General features: G+C 39.4%; 1 protein-coding gene and 1 non-coding gene across 6 annotated transcripts in view; both read left to right on the forward strand.

Annotated features, from left to right (window-relative positions):
* The window catches only part of PRR16 (proline rich 16), a 193,076-nt gene that overhangs the window by 83,557 nt on the left and 87,250 nt on the right, over positions 1–22,269 (forward strand). The gene's annotated exons all lie outside the window — the stretch shown is intronic.
* Positions 6,735–6,841, forward strand: LOC127490834 (U6 spliceosomal RNA). The gene has a single exon (XR_007919229.1). It is a non-coding gene; the product is annotated as a U6 spliceosomal RNA (small nuclear RNA).

Below are 22,269 nucleotides of genomic sequence, written 5' to 3' on the forward strand. Positions count from 1 at the left end.
CATGCATGACAAAGGAGCACAGCTGCTCTGGGCAGAAGCAGCAGTAAACACAAATGCAGTAATAAATGCAGGTGGGGGGTTGCACTTGGCCCACAGGAAGTGGGTACAAGAAAGAGTGGTGAGATGTAAGAGCAGTGTCAGGAAGTGCAGATCGTGTGGGGCTGTCAAAGCCAGTGCAAGCGCCTGGCTTCACTCACCTCAGTGAGACAGGAGCCCATTGGAGGGCTTTGACAGAGGAGTGACAGGTTTTTAAAGGGTTACTCTGGCTGCTTTGTGAAAAGGATAGAAATATGAAGCTTGGCATCATGGAGATCAGATACCAGAAACCTTTAAAGTTACCCATGTGAGGGATGATGGTACCTAGTTAATTACTTTGGAATAAAAATATCCCGAAACTTGATGGCTTACAGCAATCATTGTTTCAATGTTGCTTTTGTGAGCAAAGGATATGGGCAGGACCTTCAGCTGGGTGATTCTGTTTCATGTGGGCCAGAGTTGGGGGGGGGGGGGTTGTATTTAGCTGGCAGCTTGTCTGGAGGATGCAAGAGTGCTTCATACACATGCCTGGTGCGTTGGCAGGAACATCGAGATCAGGCTGGCAAAGTCCCCCTCTCCCTCCATTTTGTCTCAGGGACTCTTGAGGTCATCTTTCCTTCGTGGTATTCAGAGTGTCTACATGGAAGTTTACGCTTTCAATAGCAAATATACCAAGAGACTGGATCTTAAGACCCGGTTCTAGAATTTGGCACAGCATCCCTTCTGTCCTGCTCTATTAGTCCAAGTAGCACAGTAGCAGTTAAAAAATTGCTTTTGTTTTCTTGGAGGAGGAACTCACAATTTGTGGCCATATATAGTCCACCATAGTTAAACGAGATGCAGGTTGTGGATCAGTTCCATATAAACTTTAAAAGGAGAACAGCCAATTTTTTCACATAAGAGCTGGAGGAACAGATTTATAATCTGGGATAGGGTCAGTCATGGTCAGGAATATGCGATGTGATATTTTGTACATGTTAAGGTTAAGTTGCCTGTTGGATATCGAAGTAGGCATACTACCAGGCTGTTGGATATATGAGTCACAAGTTCAGGAGAGAGCTCTGAGCCTGTGTCTCCTTTATGTGCAGTATGGTATTTAAATTAATGGGACTGCATGAATTTCATTACAGTAGGTGCGTAAGAGGAGAGATCTAATTACTGAAGCCTTGGAAAGCTCAAATGTTAATGATTACAGAAAAGAGAAGTATTTAGTAATGATACCAAGAAACAGTAAGTTATGAGTCAAAAAACCAGAGGAAAATGCTAACCAGGAAACTGAGTGAAAATATTTGCAGCTGTAGGCAATAATCAAATTGTTTGCTGCTGATTCATTAAATGAGGACTAAAAATTGAATATCATTTGGAACCTGAATCCATTGGCAACTTGCAGAAGATAATTTTGTTTGAGATAGAAAAAGATAAATGCGGTAAAAATGACCTCAAGGTAAAATAAGAGAGCCAGTAGAGAAAGCAGCTGTGGACAAAGGGCATAAGACACTCTCCAGCATGCCTTTTGTCTACCAACAGGAAATGCTTCTCTTCCCAGTCTTGGGCTGTCTCTCTAAACAAAGGCAAATGGAAGCCCTGGGTGTTTCCATCAGCTTAAAGGCATTTGCTAAAGATGATGTCTGTGAATTAAAGAATATTGACCAGAATTGTTTCTGGCTGTTGGATATGTTTCTGCTAAATACCCAAGATATTTCATCACTTTGAATTCAAATGCCTGTTTGAAAATTTTTTCTTACTGTGATGTCAAAATGGCAAGAGGAATAAATTCCAATTTCAAGCCCATGAGGAAAAAGAAATTGAATTTGAAAGACTTCGGGCTTACATTTCTCAGCTGGCCATAGATCACACCATTAGCCATTGTCTCATTAATATTTCCTGCCTTGATTCTGCAGAAATTGGGCAATGCCCCGACTTTGTCTTGGACTCACTTAGTACAACTTTAGAAAGCAGCACAGGGGCCCTAGGGAACTTGAACCAGCAGGTAGCATACCTGAGTTCCTGACTTGCTGTGCTAACTATTTTATGCGTACTATCTCATAGCATCCTTTGTTTAAATTGAAGTAGGAATTATTATCATTGCCATATTACAGCTGAGGAATTGAGAATTAATGAGATTAAATTATTTGTCCATGTCCTACAAAAAATTCCAGAGTCAATCTGAGAAACCAGGCAAAATCCACAGCACACAAACTTTGAATGCCAACTCTGTTGCCTTCCGTAGATTTGATTTTATTAGTTAAGTAAGGCTCATACCAACTTACCTTCTTATGTTTATTTTGAGAAACAACTGCAAGCATGTATAAATGCCCTTTTAAGATTGTGAAACACTATAATTTAGAGATAATTTCTGCATGAAGACTGCAGTACATTATTTGTCCTTTTGCTTGACCTATATTTTTAAGGTTGCTGGTTTCTAACACCTTTCCCTGGTCTATTCCTGAAGTTCCAGACCTTTTTAATTCTAATGAAATAGAGTGGCAAGTTAGGTGATATATTTTTCAGTGTTCCATACATAAAAACAAATGATTTACTTGTTCATTTTTCTGCAAAAGTAAGTCACTTATTAGTAATGAATAAATAAATATTTTTGTGAGTTTTGTACAGCCTTGATGTGCTTAGTTTTCAGACTAATTATTCTCAATTAGCTTCTGAAAAACAGCACAGCATAAAAGAGCATTTATAGGATTCAAGAGATAAAAGGTGTTACTTGATTTTCATAACATTCAAAGATAATATTAAACTGAAAAGAAAATGGGAAGAAAATTTTGAAATGCTATTTTATTAAGAAAATAAAACTTCAAGTTCTCTATCCTTCATGCATTATTAGATAAGATAATGTACATTTATTTTGCTTTAATTCTGATATTATTTTACCCAGAGGAATGCAAATAAGAGGAATCAAAGCCATTAACCTCTTCTTTCTACCAATTTATGGTGTCTGTGAAACTAATCATTTCATACATCAAAAGGTGTGCTGAACCATATTGTAGGCCATGTGATCTGATTCTTATCTTCTTCAGCTAATCATTAATGGAGACTTAACATTATAAATTTGGTCAGTATCCGTTTGAAAAATCCAGTGAGGGATATTTGGATTTTAAAGGCACTTGTTTAGCAATCTGGAACGTAGATGAGCCGTGATAAAGAATTTGATTTTAGCAGTCTTGAATGTTCAGGATGCAGTTTTGGTCTGTCTTGAATCTCTCCCGAAGCTGTGGAGACCTTAGCGTTCCTCAGAGCTGAGTCTAACATAGACCCTCTCTGTCCCTGTGTCTGCTTGTTGAGAACTGGCAGTTCATTTGCTGCTAGAATACATTTATTCTTCTGGGCAAAGGATCATGTTCACACTAGATTAAAGAGTTCTTGGAAGAAATGGATTTGAGAGAAGTGTTTTGTTTTATTGTTCTTCTATTCTAATCCTGGTGTTTTAAGTTATAATACATTGATAAATGAGAAGACCCAACTTTCCCTTTTACTGAATATTGAATCAACCATCTGCTGGCTGAGAATTTTTGTATGAAAAGTTCTTATTTTAAGATAAATTAGAGCCGGTGCCGTGGCTCACTAGGCTAATCCTCTGCCTTTGGCGCTGGCACCCCGGGTTCTAGTCCCAGTTGGGGCACTGGATTCTGTCCCACTTGCTCCTCTTCCAGTCCAGCTCTCTGCTGTGGCCCGGGAAGGCAGTGGAGGATGGCCCAAGTGCTTGGGCCCTGCACCCGCATGGGAGACCAGGAGAACACCTGGCTCCTGGCTCCGGATCAGCACAGTGCACTGGCCGAAACAGCCGTTTGGGGGGTGAACCAATGGAAGGAAGAGCTTTCTCTGTCTCTATCTCTCTCTCTCTAACTCTGCCTGTCAAAAAGAAATAAATTAGAGCTTTTGAAATATTTTTATGAATGTATGATAATACCACAGCTTCATTTTTTTTTAATGTTTGGCTAATATAAAGTGTAAAGGACAAAGTAGAATATAAAGCATAATCTCAATGCAAAAATTAATGCTTTCAGCAGTCATTGAATACCCAGTGTAGTAATTTTCTAAATGAGACTAGTCTTAAATCTTGATGATGTTGTTCTTAAGGTAAATGAAATTGCTAGTTTTATCACTTCTCACATCTTTTAATTGTACTTAGTTCTTTCATGAATAGGCAAAATATTTACTTGCAAATCAGGGTCCTTTTATAACCATAGATCTTTTGAATTTGTATATAAATATTAATTGTCATTACATTATTAAATGTTGTTAGAAGAATGCACAAACCACTTCATTCACGAAACGTTTATTGGGCTCCTGCATTATACCAGCACTAAGGTAGATGCTGTGAGCATAAGAACTCGAACCCTTTATTCTCTTAGGAAACCAGCAGGTTGTAGAGTTAGGAATATGTCGCTCCCCCTCTTCATGGAGGAACGACACAGGACCCTGCACTGTTCTTTTGTCTGCTCGGCCCTCCCCGGGTTTGCTGCTGGTTCTTCCCGGGTTGGCTACCATCCCTTCCACCTCCATGGAAGGGCGGTTCCCCCTAGCCACTTTCCCCACTTCCGCGTGGGAGCGGCACACCGCCAGCCGGCTCTCTCGGGGGCTGCACAGGTGTTCCTCTTAGATGTTCCTGGTGCATGTTGTCTCTCTCCTCCTTTATAGTCCTCTTCCACCAATCCCAACTCTGCTACCCACACGCCGAGCACGCTGCTCTCCTCCAATCAGGAGCAGCTCCTGCAGCTTGTCAAGTTGGTGAGAGGCAGCTGTGTAGAAGCTGTTTCCTCCTCTCCCAGCGCCATATTGTGGGAGAGCAGATGCATAGAATAAGTCTTAATTCCAGTAACTTAGTCTAGTCCGAGTTGCTCCCCACAGGAATATTATTGAAATATTTTGTTACTTTGTAAGTAATAAAATATATATTATATAGCAAATATTTAATATATTTTATAAGATAGATATCTTAAAATTAAGATATTATAGTATCTTGGGCCGGCGCTGCGGCTGAACAGGCTGATCCTCCGGGTTCTAGTCCCAGTCAGGGCGCCAGATTCTGTCCCTGTTGCTCCTCTTCCATCCAGCTCTCTGCTGTGGCCCGGGAGTGCAGTGGAGGATGGCCCAAGTGCTTGGGCCCTGCACCCGCATGGGAGACCAGGAGAAGCACCTGGCTCCTGGCTTCGGATCAGCACAGTGCGCCGGCCACAGCGCGCTGGCTGTGGCGGCCATTGGAGGGTGAACCGATGACAAAGGAAGACCTTTCTCCCTGTCTCTTTCAAAGTCTACTCTTCCTGTCAAAAAGAAAAAAAGATATAGTATCTTAAAGTACTTTCTAAAAAGAAGAAGTTATTTATAATAGTTTCTGTTTTGCATTTGTGCAAAAATTAGGTTTAATTTAGTACCTAAAGGGAGTGAAGCTGTGGAGAAAATGTTTCTTTTCAGTAAATAATGCCATTTCAATTGAATAAGCAGACTAGAATTAACCTTTGAACCTTTGTTCATATCATTACAAAACACCAACTTTAGAATGATTATAGTTCTGAAAGTTAATTTTAGACCTTATAGATTTAGATTAACAAATTAAAATACCTTAATGACATTGAAGTAAGTAAACTAATGTTTTTAAAAATACAGAGGGTTAGGGATGGCTGGTTGGGACACCTGCTCTCTTTATTTGAGTGCCTGGGTTTGAGTATCAGCTCTGTTTCTTGACCCCAGCTTCTTGTTAGTGTGCAACTTGGAAGGCACAGGTTATGGCTTGAGTGCTGTCACCAACATCAGAGTCCTGGATTGAGTTTCTTGCTTGCCACTTCAGCCCCACTATACCCTGCAACACCAGGACTGTAACAGTTCATTGTATATTTCTCGGTGCCACTGGGAGCTGTCAGTGGACCTGGGGAAGAATCTACCTGCATTCCACCTGTCTGGAATCATACCCACCTGAGTAAAATCTCCTGTATACCTTGTAGTCACCCTGTAGCACTGGAACAGGGTCCAGTTCACATCCCCTAGCCCTAGGACTATGGCTGTTGGTATTATAAACCTCAGCATCAGTTGGCCTCTCCTAGAAGGACCTGAGGAAGGGTCCATCCGTATCACACAGTCACACAGCCACAGGAGTTGGTGCCATACGCCCCAGCATCACTCAGGCTTGCCAGCAGGTCAAAGGGGCAGCCACCATTGCCTCAGCAGCAAAAACAAGGCCCTGGCTTTCATATTCACCAGGCAGAATGACTCTGTGCTCTCTGTGGACCAAGGATATACACCTAAGGAAACCCTACATTATCTCAAAGCCACACTCCTGTCCCTATGAGCTACAGCAGACTAGTCCGCTGTGTCACTTTCAGACATAGCTGATATTGACTAAAACAAAAGAGATCACTTACCACACTCCTGGTCTCACCTAGAATGAAAATTCAAGCAACAAGCCAGGTGGCACACCGCATTCTAGCTCAACGATGCGCTCTTTTACAATAAGACCTACACCATAAAGAAGAAGGGAAGAGTGTGCTAGATGGTCAGACATCAGCATAGGGACACGGGAGACAAGTAGAAGCACGGTGGCCTCATGCTTCCTGGAGAGCACCATACTTCTCCAGAATTAGCTCCTGAACTGAAGACACTATGAAATAACAGGTGCGGAATTCAGGGTAATGATTGTATGGAAACTCACTGAGATACAAGAAAGTAAGATAGACTACAGAAATGAGGAGATAGTGCTCGCTTCGGCAGCGCATATACTAAAATTGGAACAATACAGAGAAGATTAGCATGGTCCCTGTGCAAGGATGACACACAAAGAAATGAGGAAATAACTGAGTGGCATGAATACAAATATTATTTAGAAGACAGAACTCTTTAAGAAGAAGCAAATAGAAATTTTGGAGATGAAATCTTCAGTCAGTGTAAAGGAAACATGATCTAAAGCTTTAAAGAAGAATAGACCAAGTAGGGGCAAGAACTTCTGACCTCAAGGATAAGAATTTGGAAATAACCTAATCAGAAACAAAGAGGAAAAATTTAAAATTACAATGCAAGTCTATGGGAAATGTGGGATACAATTAAATGACCAAGTATTCATGTTATAGATATTCCTGAAAGAAAAGAAAAGGAAAAAAGCATGAGGACCTGCTAAATGAAATAATAGTAGAAAATTTCCTAGGTCTTGAAAGAGACATGGACATCCACATAGAATACGCTCAAAGAACTCCAAGCAGACTAAACTGAAAAAGGTCTTCTCCAAGGTGTCCTGTAGTTACGTTGTCAAAAGTTAAAAACAAGGAAAGAATCCTAAAGACCATAAGAAAAAAGTGTCAAGTCACAAATAAGTGAAAACTAGTTAGATTAATATTATCAGACTTCTCTGCAGAAACCCTATAGGACCAAGAGTGGGATGATACATTCAAGGTCTTAAAGGAAAAAAAAAAAAAAAAAAAGCAACGTCCAACCAAGAATATTATATCCTGTGAAGCTGTTCTTCAGAAGTGAAGCAGGAATAAAGTGTTTTCTAGGTGAACAAAAACTGAGAGAATTCGTCACCACTAGACCAGCCTTATAAAATTTCTGAAGAGCATCCTGCATTAGAAGTAAACATCATGAAAACACATGATATCACCAAGTCCAATAATAGAGCAGATAGAACCATTATCTGATCAACAAAATGAAAGATCTTAATTCTTATCTGTCAGTACTGACCTTGAATATCAATGGATTAAATTCACCAACCCCCCCCCAAAAAAACATAAACAAAACCCCAGTAAATGATGCCTATGAGAAACTCACTTCAAAAACAAAATTGCAGACTGAAAGTGAAGGTTTGGAAGAAGATACTAGGTAAATGGAAACCAAAAGCAAGTAGGCATAGTGGTCCTGATACCAGATAAAACAGATTTTAGATCAAAAACTATAAAAATAAAGTGACATTATATTTTTAGAAAAATTTAATTCAACAAGAAGACATAATAGTCATATATATTTACATCCAACACAAGACCACCCAGATATATACAGAAAATATTATTAAACATAAAGGAAGAAATACATTCCAGTACAATAATACTGAGTGACTTCAATACCCAAGTTTCATCAGTGGACAGAGGATCCAGACAGAAAAATCAATAAAGATAACATCAGAGTTGAAACATACTATCTAGCGGATGTACCTAACAGACATTTACAGGACATTTCACCCAGCAGCTACAGAATATACATTCTTCTCTTCAGCCTGTGGAGTATTTTCTAGGATAAACTACAGAAGTCAAGTCTCAACAAATTTAAAATGATTGAAGTCATACTGTCTATCTTCTCAGGCAATAAAGGAATAAAACTAGAAATCAACGCTAAGAAGAACAATAGAATACTCATAACCACTTAGAAATTAATCAGCATGCTACTGAATGATCAAAGGGTCATTGAGGGAATTCAAAAGAAAATCAAAAACCTTCTTAAAATAAATGAAAATGAAAACACAACATATCAAAATTTGAGGGATACAACAAAAGCAGCATTAGGAGGGAAGTTTATAACATTAAGTGGTTACATTTAAAAAAGAGAGGTCTCTCAAATTAAAGAACTAATGATTGAGGCTGGTGCTGTGGCGTAGTGGGTAAAGCCATCGGCTGCAGTGCCAGCAGTCACGGCTGCTCCATTTCTGATCCAGCTCTCTGCTATGGTGTGGGAAAGCAGCAGAAGATGGCCCAAGTCCTTTGGCTCCTGCACCCATGTGGGAGACCTGGAAAAAGTTCCTGGCTCATGGCTTCGGATTGGCACAGCTCCAGCCGATGCAGCCAATTTGGGAGTGAACCAGTAGATGGAAGACCTCCCTCTCTCCCTCCCTCCATTCCTCTCTCTCTTTCTCTCCCCCCACCCCGACTCTGTAACTCTGACTTTGAAATAAATAAATAAATCTTTTTTAAAAAGAAGTAATGATGCTTCTTGAAGACTTAGAGAACAAGAATGATCTAACCCCAATGTCAGCAGGAGGCGACAGATAATAAGGATCAGAGTGTGAATGAATGAAATTGAAATTAAAATTTAAAAAAAAAATGAAAGATCAGAAACATGAAAAATTGGCTTTTGAGAAGATGAACAGCCTGGATAAACTTCTAGCCAAACTAACAAAAAAATAAAAATAAACAAAATTTGAGATGACACAGTAAACAGTACAACTGATACCACTGAAATACAAAGGATCAAAAGAAACTACTATGGAGAATTATATGCTAACAAACTGGAAAACCTCAAAGAAATGATACATTTCAGGATTCATATAATCAATGAAGATTTTTAAAAAATATTTAAGTTATACAAGTTTCATGTATGTCATATATACAGATTTAGGGACATAGTGATATTTCCCACTGTACCCTCCTTCCTGCCCACGCTCCATCCCATGTTCCTCTTCCCTCTCCCATTCTTACTCTTAATTTTTACACAGATCTATTTTCAGTTTACTTATGGTTGTAAAGTTAACCCTACATCAAATAAAAGAGTTGAGCAAATAGTATAAAGAAAAAAAAAAACCACTATTCCTTAATGGAATAGACAAGGATTGTAAACAATCATCAAATCTTAAAATGTCCATTTCTCTCCAGTACATTGCATTTTGTCCATGGCCATACCACCCTGAATGTGCCTGATCTCATCTAATCTCAGAAGCTAAGTAGGGCGAGCCCGGTAAGTACTTGGATGGGGGACCTATCAAGATTAAGTGCCATGGGGCTGGTGCTGTGGCAAAGAGGGAAAAGCCTCCACCTGCAGTGCTGGCATCATGTATCAGTGGAGAAAGTGTCGTTAGCTTTTGTTCCTGCTAGGTTTTGAAAAAGTTTTGTTTCCTAGACTATTTGTCAGGATGTTTCCACATTTGATTTTTCCAGGATTTAACAGGAAAAAAAAAAAAAAAGGACAAAGAATTGCCACCCAAAACTAAAATAATCACTTCCATACCCTTCCATACCAAAGAAGGCAACATGAAGCTGCAGTTTGAGTCCTGGCTCTTCCACTTCCAGTCTAGCTCTCTGCTCATGCACCTGGGAAAGCAGTATAAGAAGGCCCAAGTCCTTGGGCTCCTGCAGCCACATGGGAGACCTGGAAGAAGCTCTTGGCTCCTGACTTCAGGTTGTCCCATCTCCAACCGTTGAGCCCATTGGAGGAGTGAACCATTGTGTGGAAAATCACCCCCCCCTTTCTCTTTCCCTCCCTCCCTCCCTCCCTCAGTCTTTCTTCCCCATCCCCTCCTCTCTCTCTGGCTCTTTCTCTCTGTAACTCTGCTTTCAAATAAATAAATCAATCTTAAAAAAAAAATCAAGTCAAAAAGAGACTATCTAAACAGACTCATAAGAAACAATGAGAATGAAGCAGTAATCAAAAATCTTCCATTAAGGAAAAGTCCAGAACCCGATGGTTCTACTACTGAATCTATAAAATGTTCACAAAGATAGTAACTCCAGTACTCTTCAAACTATTCCGAAGTATTGAACAGCCTGGAACTCTGCCAAACTCTCTTTATGAAGCCAGCATTCCAAAACTAAACATAGACGCAAAACAAATGAAAAACCACAGAACATAGATTAATGAACATAAATGCAGAGACTCAACAAAGTACTATGAAATCAAATCCAAAACCATATCAAAAAGATCATACATCTTGATTAAGTGGGATTTATCCCCGACATGCAAGGGTGGTTCAACATTTCTAATCAATTAATGTCATAAATCACATAAGTAGAATGAAGAACAAAAACCATATGGTCATGTCAGTAGATGCAGAGAAAGCATTTGATAAGATTAAATATCCCTTCATGATTAAAAAAAAAAAACCTTCACAAATTAGGAATAGAAGAAACATTCCCCAAAATTATAAAGGCTTTATATCACAAACTAACTGGGAAGAAACTGAAAGCATTTCCCCTCAGTGCAGGAACAAGAAGAGGATGTCCACTTTCTCCATGCTTATTCAACGTGGTACTGGGAATTTTAGCAAGAGCAGTTAAGGTGGAGAAAGAAATAAAGGACATTGAAAGTGGAAATGAGGAAGTGAAATTATCCATGTTTGCATATGACATGTTGTTATACATGGAAAATCCCAAATATTCCACCAATGAGCTGCTGGAATTGATAGACCGACTCAGTGAAGTTGCAAGTTACTGTTTTTTGTATGTTTATTTTGTACCTTTTTTGTATGCTAATGATGAACTCATAGAGAAATCAAGAAAAATCCCATTCACAATGGCCACACAAAAATCAGATTTTTAGGAATGAATTTAACCAAAGAAGTGAAAGATCTCTGCAATGAGAATTAGCAAACATTGATGAAAGAAATCATCAAGGACATAAAAAATGGACACATGTTCCTTGCACATGGAACAGAGGAACCAGCGTCATTAAAGTGCTATACTATCTAAAGCAATTTACACATTCAGTGAACTCCCTATCAAAATACCATGGAATGCTTTGCATTTACAGAACTAGAAAAAACAATCCTCAAATTCATATGGAATCACAAAAGATTCCAAATAGCCGAAGCAATCCTACACAAGCAAAACCAAGCTGGAAGCATCACAATACCTGATTTCAAAGCATACCTCAAAACCACGTAATTAAAACACCTTAGTATTTAAGAATTTGTTGTATATAAATAAAAGTAGAAGCACTGAGTTCAAGTAATTTGAATTTGGGTTTTATAAATTTAAAAATCTGTCCTTTTGGCATGAATGGGGTGATACAGTGGGTTAAGCTGATACCTAGAATGTGAGCATCCCATATTGGACACCTTGGGACTACATTTCTGTTATAGCTCTCTTCTTATGCACCTTGGAAACCAGCAGATGAAGCCCAAGAGCTTGGGCCTCTGCCATCCATGTATGAGATCTGGATGGGGTTCTTGGCTCCAGCCCCAGCCAGTTCAGCTATCTGGGGAATGAACCAACAGATGAAAGATTTCTCTGTCTCATTCTCTGTCTTAAATTTGTGTTTTTCCCTCTGCCTATCTCTCTGCCACTATACATCTCAAGTAAATAAATCTTAAAAATGTATACTCTTCTTTTCATCTAGATGTGGAGGGAGAAGAAACAGGCTGTAACTGTATGCCTGACTAAATGTTTCACTTAAAGTGGTCTCTGTACAAGTTGGGTTGTGAGATACATGCCTTTGGGAGTCTACAAATGCTAGGGTGGAGTTGGATCCCCTGTAGCCTGTTGGCTTTTAGAGAGGAAAAAAGCTTTGTGAAATGGGCATTCTTTTGTGGCAAGTGTCTAGAAATCTTACCAGGTGGGACAGAAGCTTCATTGAAACAATAATATTTTGTTTTGCATATTTTAGCAGACTGCCTCTTTTTCTCCCATTTCCTGCCTCATAGATCTTGCAGTTATCCTTGGCTGTGCCGCCTCCTTTGTAGATGGTCAGCTATCATGCCTCTCCATTTTATTTCCATAAAAGTAAAATCATTATGCAAAGTTTATTTCACTTTGCTACAGGCTTCCTGGAAGGGACTTACTTCAAATGCAAGTGGTCTTGAAAAACCATTCATGGATTTCAATTTTGTTTATGCCAAAATAAACTTTTATAATTCTGTTATTCCACAAATTTCTAAAAATATATTTATTATTATTGGTTGGTCGGTTGGTTGGTTGGTTTTTTGCCAGAGGGAGAAAGAGCTGCAATCCACTGTCACTTCACAAATGCTCACAGTGGCCAGGGCTGGACTGCTTCAAAGCTCAGAGCCAGACACTTAATCTGGGTTTCCCACGTGAGCAGCAGGAACCCAGCTGCTTAATCTGCTGTCTTTTTGCTTCCCAGAGTGTGCATTAGTGGAAGCTAGAATGATTAGCACAGCTGAGCATCGAACAGAAACACAGTGTTGTGGAACTTGGGGCATTTTTACCACGTGGTTAAGCATCAATCCCTTCACAGACTTTTTGAAGTCCCCTCATGTACCTTTGCTTCCAAAACCAGTTAGACTGCAGTTAGAATAAATAGAGGGTTATAATTTTCTCTCACATCTTCCGAGTACTGCAGGCATTAGTGGATATTATTTACATATTTATCCTTAAGCTAAATAATTGGAAGAGAGGGCTTCACTACTCTGAAGCTTTTGTGTGCGTATTTGATCCAGATAATTCTTTACTTCATGCAGAGAAAATCTACAGGTGATTTACTTAGTTTATGAGCAAAAACAATAGCTACATGAACTTAAGCTGCATGCTAATGAGTGCATAAATGATGGTCAGAGTGAGTCAGAGAAGAATATGCTATGTTCATTCAGAAATTACATCCCCCTTTTGTCTGTTAACTTTTTAACTTAGTGGTGGCTCTTCACTTGGCACAGGAGTGTAGCAGGAAGAATTGACTGTCCGTTTTTGTACTACTGTTACAGCACCCGAGCACTGTGATGCTGGATTTTATGTGTGAATTTGAATTACCATGAGGTGTCCATCTACTTGATAAACATTATTCTGGGTTTGCCCATGAGGATGTTTTTGATTCAGATTTGTTTGAATTTTTAGACTCAGTAAAAGAGGTTGATTTCTTCATTTTGGATTTTTGCCTGGGGGGAAAATTTAGGAAACCATTCTTCATTAAAAATAATGACTAATAAGCATTTGTCTTGAAAAATCTTTGTTCTTAACCTCATTAACTTATCTAGTAAGTTTAAATCCTGCATAGGGAAAAAAAATAAGAGACATTCATATTGTGCGTATAGGGAACACATGCTGACTGAGCTGGGACAGAGATCTTGTTCTGTCTTCATGATTAGTACCAGCTCTTCTTGGGTTTTGAACCTGCTGTTTGGTGCTGGAACTTACTCTTTTAGCTCTCCTGGTTGCCAGGCCTTAGGATTTCAACTGGAGTGGTACCGTTGGCTCTCTTGGCTCTGCAGTTTGCCACCTGCAGATCTTGGGACTTCTATAACTTTCTGAGCCAAATTCTTGTAACAAGTCTACCTCTCTGTCTCTCTCTTATATATGTGTATTTGTATAGTTTTTTTTTTTCCATACAGTCCACTTTCCATTAACTTTTTGAGGATCCTTCATGTGTATGCATTTCAAAAATTTTTTTGAGTATGTAGTTTATCCTAACAAGACATTTGGTAAAGCTTAGATTTTCTTATGCTGATACTCTTTTTTGTTTTTAAAAATGGGTGAATTCTAAAAGATGGCTCAAAACAGGTGAGCACGTCAGTATGATTCACATATAACTACGTACCATGATGTCCACAGACAATAGTTGTGCTGCATCAAGGACACACTTTGAAATTTTAACAAAGAAATCTGCCCAAGAAGGCTTTTGTATTTTTGCTGCAAATGTCCTTGTTGAAATTCTTGCAGTGTTCATATTGAGAAGTGACTTGCATATGAAATGTCAGTTAGCAAAGACTTTAAACTCTGAAAAATGTGGAAATGAAAGAGACTTTTTTTATTGAGGTTTAGAGGATGACCTTGCCCCGCCCCCTGACACACATACAGCTCCCCACCGACTGTAGTTTGATTGGCACATTAGTTCACTTTTGAGGAAATAATACCAGTATTTGCTTCAAGATAACTTCTACTTGTCTGGGTTTCTTCTTTTTTGAAATGTGGATGTCTTCCTGGCATTTTGGGAAAACTCCACTTCATGAACCCTACTTTACAGATGTCTTGAAATTGTTTTTGCCCAAGTCAGTACAGTGAGAAGGAACACAGAAATGCGTTCTTTGGTTAGCTAATGTTAGCTCTTCTGACTTCTCTAAAGGAGGCAAAAGAGATGGTGGCGCAGGTGACAGGCCAGGGAGCAGACTACAGCAGATCTCACTGAGTAATGACTATGTGGTGGGCACACGGCTAAGAACACTTAACTTTTGCAGCAAACATGAAGATGCTGCTGTACTCACTATGATGAGTGAAAAACTGGGAGGTTACTGACTTACCTGAGTTCACACTGTGAGGAAGTAGGTGCGATGGGGTCTAAACCCTTGGGAATCCAGCTTTTTAACTTGTGGTTGGTGTTTTAACTTACAGATTTTTTAAAAAGGAATACAATAAAAGAAAAGTATTTTACTATAAAAGAAAGACCTTCTATTATAAAAGTACTGAGAAAATAGCAAAAATGTGAAGGCAAAAAAAGTCATCTCTAGGTTCACATTCCAAGGAAACTTGGTTACATTTCCCCACATTATGACGATATGCATACATTTGCTTCGTTGTGGTCCCACGACCCTGTTGCATGTATATTTTTACTATTTTTTTTTCATTACCTGACATGATAGCTTAGGAATTCTTTGTTACTATAATTTTTGATAGCAATTTAACATTGTGTAGTGCTATTGGAACAAATAAGCTATGATTTAATTAAGCCAGATTTCTCTTTGGAGACATTTAGATTTTTACTGTGATATATAATACAGATATGAACATCAGTATCCATAGAGATTTTTCTCAGTTTGGAATTATTTTCTCACTTTTGAATGCTCCTTTTAATAAAACTTTTAAAATAGTTGTTTCTTAGCAGAATTTTTATTTTCAAGGATGATATATTTCCTTCTTATATAGTATTGCTACAAATGAAAATAAAGTTTAAGGACAATTAAATTCTAAACCTTTCCCCCTTTCCTTTAGCTAAAGTATGTACCATTGCTTTTCTGTAATTTTTATTTATTATTTTATTTGAGAGAGAGAAAAAGAGAGAAAGAAATATTCTGGTCTTTGGTTTAGTTCTCAAATATCTACAACTGCCGTTGCTGGGCCAGGCCAGAACCAGGAGCCCAGAACTGAATATGAGTCTCTCTTGTGAGTTGCAGGGACCCAGGTCTTTCAGCCGTCACCTGCTGCCTTCCAGGGTGCACTTAGCAGGAACCCGAAATCCAAAGTGAGACCAAAGCTTGGACCCCGTCACTCTGATAAGGGATTGGGGTGTCTCAAACAGAATCTTAATCATCTCAAATATTTGCCTTCAGTACTTAAGATAAAGCACCTCCATGCTGTTTGACCCATGGTTCCTTTCCTAGAAACTTAGAATACTCTACAACCACAATGAATGTTTCTAAAATTCTTCCATATCTTCTCTAAATAAGCATTATAAAGATACAGATTAGAAGTATTCAAATGGAGATTCACATTTTTTCACAAAGAAAGCACTATGTTCCTAAGCTTTTTCTTTATGTCAACCCTTATTTCTCCTGGATTACCTACATTTTCATTATTATATTGCTCCAGTATGAACCTCAAGCCCACCCTGCTTGTCAGAATCTTCTCTTGTCCTCCCTCTTGAGTCCAGGAACATTGCCAGTGCTCACCTTGTTTGTTGCCTTTGAACCTTTGTGAAGTGACTGGAAGGACTGCCACTTCCATGGCACAGAGATTGTTCACTGAACTTGTGTCCTAGCAGGGGCACTTCACCTTTCTAAGTTGTGTTTCGTGTTCTACTTATGCCATAGTAGCCTGGCTTCCTGAGTTTGCATGTGTCTTCTCATAATCAATAAAATCAACATGGAATATTTGAAGAGAATTATTTTTCCTACTTGTGTATCTGTGTTTTAAATTGTAGTAATTCCTTGAATTTGAGTATCTTTTTTTTATCTTTCAGATGAATAAATTGAAAGTTTTAATGTCTTGACTTTCTCTTAATTGCAAGTAATCATGTGGGAGGAGACTTTAAAAGGTTCATGGAAAATAAAAGTAACAGGTGAATTGTTTTTGGTGCAAACAGTTTTGCAACCCATGCATAGTTTCTCATATTAGAGATTATCCATGAACTACTTGCAATGTCCTACTATGAGTATTAAGTGCTTTGTTGGACACAGCAGCAGGATGAGATAAATAACTTGCTCAGAAAGGGATTTAATTTAGAAGATGTCAATATAATAATTACAGGAATACCTCTACTTATTTAGTGCTTATATTTTCACAGCAGCCTTAGGAACTAGGCATAATTACTACCCTCATCTGAAACACGAGAAAACTGAGGCTTGTGTGACAAGTAAATCATAACCCAGAGTGGAAGTTGGTTTGTGCTAATTTCAGGGTTTTGTTGTCCATCAGGTAAGGATGGAGATCTTGCAATGGCATGGTCCAGGAAAGCTTTGTTAGCTGCCTGTGTGTGTGTTTGCTGTGAGTGAATGCAGTGATGGGTTGAAGATGACCACAGACTTGAAGAGTGATTGGAGATGGGATTTTAAGACTGAAATTTTGAGTGAATGAAACTTTTTAACACAGAGTTTTTTTGAGTCAGGTTACTTGAATTGAATCAAGGATTTAAGTTAAACTTAAATAACTGGATAAAGTCCTTATTGTGAGACAGTACAGAGCAGAAGAGGTTGGAGTTGTAATACTGTGTGTTTTCTACAGAAAACAACCAAACACATTTTATTTAAAAAAAATGTTTACGCTAAAAAGCAAATGGGAACAACAAACAGTTTTTTAACACTGTTGGACAAATGCATATCATTGAAAAGATCAATAGGGAAGTGTTGTGGAAAACTATTAAAAACAACCTAGAGGCTTTTATAAATAGTTTGGGATATTGATATAATATTTTCTGAATTATTTTATTATTTCTTCCATAATGCAACTATATGCTGGATGAATGTGAAGTTCAGGGTGATTATTCAGATATTCTGTCAATAAAACTTTTCCCAGAGAGCATGGAAGCAATGGCTGCCTTAAATCTCGTTGTAAATTGGTATTCCCCAGGCCAGGCCCTCTGCCAGTTCTTCATCACCTTCAGATTACTGAGGCTTCCTTGTCAGAGTGCTCACAAAGATTCCGCAACTTGATGGCTTGAAACAGCAGCAGTAACAATCTGTTCCCTCTCTGGGTTTCTGTGGATCTCAGCTGGAAGTCTGAAGCTTTAGGGTTTGGGATTATCTACAGCCTCATTCCCTTACAGATCTGGAGGTGGAGGCCTGCTGTGAGTATTGGTTTGTAGGTCCACATGGGATTGGCGTAGCCTGGGCTTTCTTACAACATGATGGTTAAGCGCCAGTAGGCCAAGTGGTTCACGTTAGAGGCTGAGCCAAACTGAAGTCATTTGCCTTTTATATCCCAGCCTCAGAAGTGAGGCAGCATCATTTCCTCTACATTCTATTGTTAGAAACAGTTTCAAAGGTCCACCCAGGTTCCAGGGAGAAATACTTTCATTGGAGTATTTTCAGTGTCACATTTTAATAGGAGTGTGCAAGAATGTGTGTGCATATATGTGTGTGTGTGCATGGGGGGAGAGAGTTTGTGCATGAGTGTGTGTGTGTGTGTGTGTAGGTGTGTATGAGAGAGACACACACCACCATGCTTTGAAAATACAATCTGCCAGCCCATCTGAGGGTTCTAAAAATTGCCAGGGCCTGGCAACCCAGGTAGGAAGCAATGAGTCAGCTTTGTCTCCTGGAGCTATTGTATGCAGTATGCCATGGATTGGGCCAACTCACAGGAGATTTTATTTGTTTCTGTCTATTAGGGAGTTTTTATACTGATGAACTGGGAATTCGCTTTGTGGAACAGGAGTGAACACAGGCCTAGAGATAAAACAACTATGGTACCAATCAGACAGCTGTGTCAAGAGTGGCATTACAGGTGTCAGTAAACCTCGTAGGATTTGGGCATGTTGGACTGCCAAGGCTATTTCTGGAGGTTGCTGCATGCTGTGGATTTGCGAGTGGAAACCCCCTTTGGTGCCGGGCACCAGACTCGAAGCTGTCTTCTAGTTAAATGCCTCTGTGGAGAGTTCTTGTACCACTGGCAAAAGGCTGTAATCATTCAAGCACTGGACCCAGGCTCTTGCAGATTTTGGACAAGTTTCAAAGATTTTCCTGACTTATTTTTGTTTGTTCAACATTTATTGAATTTCTGGATGGGTCAGGTGTAGTTCACTGTGATTAAAGTGTGAAGATGAACAAGGACCTTTTGCCCAGTAACACGTCTGTCAAAAGGAGTAGACATAGGCTGTTGCTATGCAGACTGGGAAATGCCATGGACCAAGGTGAAAGAGGGGCTGGCATTGTGGTGCAGTGAGTTCAGGTACTGCTTGTGACACTGGCATCTTGCATAGGTCAGATTGCCAGTTGATGTCCCAACTACTCTGCTTCCCGTACAATTTCCTGCTGATGCCCCTGGGAAGGCAGCAGAAGATGGTCCAAGCATTTGGGCCCCTGAAACCCATGTTAGGGACCAATAAGGAATTCCTGGCTCCTGGCTTTGGCCTGGCCCAGACATCACTGTTGCGGCCATTTGGGGAGTAAACCAGCAGGTGGAAGTCCTCTCTGTCTCTGTATCTCTGTCCGTCTCTCTCTCTCTCTCTCTCTCTCTCTCTCTCTCTCTGTGTGTGTGTGTGTGTTTGTCCTGACTTTCAAATAACAAAGTATGTAAGTAAATAAACAAATTAAAAAAAAAAAGCTAAAAAGAAGTCTTCCAGGTAGGATGAAGAACACATGACAAGAAGAGACACAGTCCCACAGGGACTAAAATTAAATTACAGGACCACATGGGAAATGACAGGAGTTGCTCACAAGGTACCAATCCCCTTACACATTTTAAGTTGACTGCAGTCCAAATACATTAAAGGGAATTCTAAAATTAAACAACTCTAAGTTTTAAATTGCATGCCATTCTAAATGGCGTGGTAAAATGTCATACCCCCCAGCTCTGTCTCAGGGTGCGCATTCTCATTCTGTACACACTACCCACCCCTTGGCCATGTAGGAGCCATATCGATTGTCAGATTGCCTCTCATGGAATGGGAGTGCTTGTGTCAAAGTAACTCTTACCTCACTTAATTATGGCCCTAAGAATAGTGATGTCAGAAACTTAGATATGCAAAGAGAAGCTCTAAACTACTTCCTTTCATTGTAAGGGTGAAAATTCTTGACTTAATAAGGAAGGAAGAGGTGAGGTTGTCAAGGTCTTTGGTAACAAGAGATGTATCTATGAGAAATTGAGAAGAGAGAAGAAATTTGTGCCAGTTTTCCTATTGGACTTAATGCTACTTAAGTTTGCAGGCACAGTGCTTGATGAGTGCATAGTTAACGTAGAAAAGGCATTAAAGTTTAGGGTGTCAGGACCCACTGGGGGTTTCAGAATGTTATTGGGAGGACTAGTGTAGCAGCCAGAACATAGAGGAGACATTCATTCCTGGAGGGAATTACCTAATCTGGGTAGAAATGAAGCCTTCATTTTTCTGAATTCAGAGTTAGAGTTTGGTAAGCAGGTTTTGCAAGAGGACACCAAAAATTATGAAACTTAAGAGTGAGGAAGGATCTTAGAGGTCATGTAGTAGTTGTATAATTCTAATTCAATGCAGGGCAATAAATTGGTTTATGAAAGTGAAAGGATATCACAGTTGAGTAATAGACTGAAAAATTAATTGCTAAGCTTTTTCTTGAATTTTAAAAGGTTTTTTATGGATACTATTTGAAATTAGTTATAGTAAATTTATAGTGCTTTTCTGTTCTACATGCAGCATCTAATTTGATGCTCAAGCAATGTTTTTACGTAAGCGCAGAGTCTATTTTCTAAATTTTACAACAGATTCAAATATATTTGGGGGGGGGTGAATAGCCTATGATCAAACATTTGTTAGTTGCGGAATTAGCAGTAATGCTAATACTTTCTGACTTCACATCTCCCAGTCCCAGTCAGGGTACTTTCTAATGCAGTGGTATTTAAGTTTGTTCAGAACTTCGTACATAGGAGACCTCCCAGAAGATGTTTTTGCTGTGTTGTCCAATCACCTTCCCCAGTGATCCTGTGATGGAGCCACCGAGACTCCTAGACACGTGGTCATCTCCATGCTGGCCAGGGAAGGGGAGGGCTTTATTGGAATCCAAGCCCATGACCTTTCCACCTCACTAGTGTGGCCTTACTGTTGTCTTCAGTCTGTGAAAAGTATTCTCTCAAAGGACAGTGAGTGTGTGGCCTTCCCCTATGGGAAAGACGGGATTAATTGTTAAAACAGCTTAAAAAGCAGTGGACTTTGAGACACTAGATATAAATAAGTAGTTCTACCTCTATGCTTAATGAAAATGCGTTTCTTATTTCAATGGCATGAATTTCTACTCTTTTTTGTTTAAGATTTGTTTTGTTTATTTGAAAGGGAGAAAGAGGTATTTCATGCACTGTTTCACTCCCCATTTGGCTGCAACAGCCTGGGCTTAGACCAAAACTAGGACCCTGGAGCTCCATCCAGTTTTCCCCTGTGGGTGGCAGGGGCCCAAGTACAATGCTTTCCAAGGCATATTAGCAAGGAGTTAGATGGGAACTGGAATAGCCAGGACTTGAACCAGTACTGATATGGGACACCAGCATTACAGGTATTGGCTGCACTGTAATGCTGGCCCCACTTTTTACTCTACATTTTAGATCAATGCATAACAACACATATCAGTACACAATAATGTAAGGAAACTTGCTGATAGGAAGAAGGAAGGACAGGGTTTTGATGTCTGGTCAGAAATATAAAAAGCTCCTCCCTTTACACTACTCTCTCATGCCTTTTCCAAATCACCTTCATACTGCAGCTTCATTTTTTCCCTCTTACATTGTTTCCATTCCTTTAACACTTCAGGTTAGTGTTTCAAGCTGAATATTTGTTTCAAGTACTTGTGAACAAAGTGCCTTAATTTGTGTGATCTCTGTCATTTGGAAATTTACTTTATACAAGGAGAAATAAAATACAAAAATGCATGTTTGGTAGATGCATAAAAAACTATCTTAATCTTTAAAAAGATACAACAATTGTGAGAAATAATGACTGGAATATGCTGCTTTTCTTAAGATTTATTAATGTATTTGAAAGTCGGAGTTACACAAAGAGAGAAGGAGAGGCAGAGGCAGAGAGGTCTTCTATCTGCTGGTTCACTCCCCACTTGGCTGTAATGGCCAGAGCTCCGCTGATCCAAAGCCAGGAGCCAGGAGCTTCTTCTGAGTCTCCCATGTGGGTGCAGTGGCCCAAGGGCTTGGGCCATTTTTGCTGCTTTCCCAGGCCATTGCAGAGAGCTGGATTGGAAGTGGAGCAGCCGGGGTCTGAAACGACGCCCATATGGGATGCCGGCAATACAGGTGACAGCTTTACCTGCTACACCACAGTGCCAGCCTCTGGAATGTGTTTCTATGTTTAAAATACTCCATTTTCAAAGACCTAATCTATCAATCTATTTAGATTATTAAAAACATGTTTTTTTTCTGTGTTATGAAAAATTCTATGAAGTCACATTTTTAAATTATATGCCTCAGATTTTGGCTTTCTATTGTGAATTTAAATAATTCACCATTAAATGAGGAACTTAAGTTC

This window comes from Oryctolagus cuniculus, chromosome 6 (genome assembly GCF_051225735.1).
Source record: "Oryctolagus cuniculus isolate XC-2025 breed Fujian yellow rabbit chromosome 6, ASM5122573v1, whole genome shotgun sequence".
Classification (NCBI taxonomy): domain Eukaryota; kingdom Metazoa; phylum Chordata; class Mammalia; order Lagomorpha; family Leporidae; genus Oryctolagus; species Oryctolagus cuniculus.